Source organism: Aplysia californica, unplaced genomic scaffold, assembly GCF_000002075.1.
Source record: "Aplysia californica isolate F4 #8 unplaced genomic scaffold, AplCal3.0 scaffold00632, whole genome shotgun sequence".
NCBI classification, from domain to species: domain Eukaryota; kingdom Metazoa; phylum Mollusca; class Gastropoda; order Aplysiida; family Aplysiidae; genus Aplysia; species Aplysia californica.
The window spans coordinates 321,543-325,660 of record NW_004797902.1 but is presented as its reverse complement, the minus strand read 5'-3'; the positions used below and the strand labels follow the sequence as shown (position 1 = coordinate 325,660).

At 39.1% G+C, this 4,118-nt stretch overlaps 1 long non-coding RNA gene across 1 annotated transcript; it reads left to right on the top strand.

The window, feature by feature from the left end:
• The first annotated feature begins 1,188 nt into the window (after positions 1–1,188).
• On the top strand, positions 1,189–3,898 carry LOC118478510. Its single transcript, XR_004859094.1, has 2 exons — positions 1,189–1,267; positions 3,485–3,898. It is a non-coding gene; the product is annotated as an uncharacterized LOC118478510 (long non-coding RNA).
• Positions 3,899–4,118: the final 220 nt, after the last annotated feature.

Here is a 4,118-nt window from a genome sequence, read left to right as displayed (position 1 = left end):
GGGGAATGTTAATGTAAGCAATTCAAAGCCCCTATCGCAATAATTTAGATCATTGATTAACCCTATCCGTACGCCCCGTGGTCATATTGCATTTTAGAATACTTCTAGTAGGAAGATCTCTTTGAAACTTTCAGTATTTCTCAAAAGGTCTTTTTGACAGACAGCTATGCAAAGCGTACGGATCGGATTAAGAGTACATTTCCTCTTTGAAAGTGGTGGCACAGAGTTCCCCACGACGTATGGATACGAAAGTAAAACACGACGTACGGATAGGGTTAAGAGGTAGGCTTCAACTCTGCATGTGAGGGTTAATCCAAGGTGAGAGGGATACAACGTCCTTTATAAAGACCGAAATTCTCGATTGAATTTGTCCCTACATGGGAATCAAACTCTGGACCTCTGTAAGCGACGATAAAGCGAATAACCGCTACACCACAATTGTCAGTTTTTCAAAAGAGAGCAACTTATGTCTTAGCACCAGGATTAAAGAAGATTAAGAAACTGCAATATTCAAGGTCCACCATCAACACATGTTAGGTCAATAAGGAAGGGTGGGAAAACTGGTTTGGATGGTGTTAAAGAGGACCTCCAAAAGAACAACATATCAGCAACAACAGAAGTCACCTACCAAGTCATTGAACGCAAACCCACCTCCATTCGACATCAAACAATACAAGAGGAAAGATAAATTAAGTTGGAGCAAAGATCGTACATAACAAGATGGTTCAGATGATGCTGCAGTCTTTGTTTTGAAGCCGTCTTTCGTTTCTCCAAAAGAAGAATAGGTATAGCATCCCTTTGCGTGCGCAGATCGACTGCTGTTCATCAGCTGTTCGGGTTCGTTCAGTGCGGAGTTTTAGGTTTAAAAAAAATTGTAATAACCTCTCGCCTCTCATTTTGAAGTCAACCATTTTAAAAAAGCGTTTTTCCGAAATTTGAATTCTAATTTAGTCAAAACTTGGGAGTTTCACTTTGATTTTTTTTCACACAAGAAGGGTAACTCTGTTCGCAGAGGGTGGGCTTTTTTTAAGAGCGCGCAACCCAATTTTGAGGACACTTTTTTTTATTAGCTCAAAGAGAGGAGTGAACTATCTTGTTATACAGAATCTTTGGTGGAGGCATTCTGCTTCGGCCCAATTTTTACCTTTGAGACATGTTGCTCACGTCCGTTCTGTCTTCGCTTCCCTCCTTGCAGGAGCCGCTTCCCCAGCAATAACAGAGGCTACAACAACGTGGGGTACCGACAACAGTATCCCAGATACAACAGGTGATTAATTCTTGTGTTCCCTACTTTTGTTCTGTTTTTTTTTTTTTTGTTCGGCTTTTTTTTGGTTTGTTTTTGTTTTGCATTTTAAAAAACTGTCCTTTCGTTTATATAGTTAATGTATGGTTGTGAAAGTTCTTTTTCATGTAGCTGAACTGTTTTTTCGTGCTTATGTGAAATACGGGTGCCTTGTTCAACTGTATCGTGATACAATTGGAAGTGGGTGGTTGGGGGGTCCTCTGGTGTGGTTAGCTCCTTCTTTCCTATCAATCTGTCGGCATTATCTCTCCTCCTTGTTTTTTTGTGTGTATGTTACTCTCTTGTAACACCTCTAATCTTCGGCACTTATATGACCTTATTATGTTGCAAGTGCCATAAAACTCTTACTAAAACTAGACAATTGGAAAGTAACGGAAGGAAAAAAGAAAAGCTCTACTAACTATCTCTATCTCTCTCTCTCTCTCTCTCTCTCTCTCTCTCTCTCTCTCTCTCTCTCTCTCTCTCTCTCTCTCTCTCTTTATATATATATATATATATATTTTTTTTTTATACTGTGAATGCTGGACAATCACTAAAGACAGTGAAAATAAAATAGAAGCAACAGAAATGTGGTTTCTTAGGAGACAGCTAAGAGTATCGTGGAAGAAAAAGAAATCAAATGAGGTAGTGCTTGAAGAAGCCCCCGTGGGGCACTCGATGTTAAAAACAATCAGGAAACGACAAATGCAGTTTTTGGGACACATAAATAGACATAAAGGTATTAAACATCTGGCTCTCACTGGCAAAATTGAGGGCAAGCGAGGCAGGGGAAGAACAGGCCCTGAACAGCATACTTAGGGAACCTAAACAAATGGGTAACAGGGAGAGATCAGGGAAACGTAGCTTTTTTGAGAGCATCCGAGCAAAGGAATGTATGGAGAACCATGATCGCCCATGTCTGTGGCAGATCTGGCACTGGATGATGATGATGATGATGATGAAATTATATATATATATATATATATATATATATATATATATATATATATATATATATATATATATAAACACGACATGGACATCCAGCTTGATCTAAGACTTGGCTCGTGTGACGTTGTCTCGTACATAAAAAGCCTTTTCTGTTGGTGTTAAATAAATAATATGGTTAATGAGCAATTCACAACAGGAACGCAGGAACGGAAAGGGGGGGAGCTGGATGTGTGTGTGTGTATTTGTGTGTGTGTATGTGTATGTGTGTGTGTGTGTGTTTGTATGTGTGTGTGTGTGTGTGTGTGTGTGTGTTTGTGTGTGTGTGTATGTGTGTGTGTGTGTGTGTGTGTGTGTGTGTGTGTGTGTGTGTGTGTGTGTGTGTGTGTGTGTGTTGAAAGATGGATTAGGGGGGGGGGGGGGTGCACATGTTTTTAAAAACTTTGTATTGTTTGAATCTAATTTTATTTATTATCTACTTAATTATCTATTTATTAGTTTTTTCTTTTAATTTTTTTCAAATTTATTTTTTAGGAAAGCGGAAATCTCTTCATTTGGAAAATTTTTAGGTGTCAATATTGTAGTTGATGTTTTTTAACAATAACAAAATCTGAACAACAGACTGGTCGCTTTAAAGCACAACGGGGCTATCCCGAAAAATGCTATTTTGAGAACATCGAAGGTAAAGTTTTTGCACATTGTTAAGTTTCATTTTCAAAAAACAAGGAGAGTTTTCTCTATCTCCAAACAAATATACAGACTAATAAAACCAAACTTCTCCGTTGGGTAGGGCAATGTCCACTTTTGGTGTAGGTCAAGATTTCTGAAGACCCCCGAAATCTGGGTTGGCCCGCTTGACCTTAAAAGCGACCAATTCACAACATGAACGGAAATGGGAAGCTGGATATGTGTGTGTGTGTGTGTGTGTGTGTGTGTGTGTGTGTGTGTGTGTGTGTGTGAGTGTGTGTGTTTGTTTGTGTGTGTGTGTGTGTGTGTGTGTGTTTGTGTGTGTGTTTAAGGATTTAGAGAGGGGGGGGGGGTGGACGCATGTTTTTAAAAAATGTAGCATCGTTTGAATCTAACTTTATTTATTTTATACTTAATTATCGATTTACCTGTTTATTTTTTTATTTTATGTCATTTTTTTAGGGTGGTGGAAATCTCTTCAATTTTAAAACGTTTAGGCGTTGATTTTGTATAAGTTCTTTAACATTAACGAAATCTGAACAACTGACGTTTTGATTGTTCCAACAGGTTCAACAGATACAACAGCTATGGCAGTGACAGCTCTGACAGCTCAGACAGCAGCGACAGCAGCGACAGCAGCGACAGCAGCGACAGCAGCGACAGCAGCGACAGCAGTGACAGCAGCGAAGAGAGGGGTCGCTACAATTTCTACAGAAGATACTAATGTTCGTGGACTGCGGAGACTGGTGTTGATTCATCACAATGCGTCTGTTACTTTCTATACTGTCTTAATGAAGTAAATGAAAACTGTCAAAGTTAGTACGTTAGGACTAGATTTGTACACGTTTTTCTTGACAAGTTTTTTTACTTGAATTTTTGTTGTTGTTGTGTGATTTCTTTGATACTAAAATAAATATTGTGGTTCTGTCTAGAGGTTTCATACTTTGAAAACCTTCAAATAAAGTCAATGGAAAAGGGAAACAGACGTTGTTTGATGAAGTTGTCTTTTACTGTTTGTTTGTGTCTACAGAACACACACACACACACACACACACACACACACACACACACACACACACACACATACACACACACACATACCCACACACACGCACACACACACACCCACACACATATAATAAACGTCTCTCTCTCTCTCTCTCTCTCTCTCTCTCTCTCTCTCTCTCTCTTTTTCTCTCTC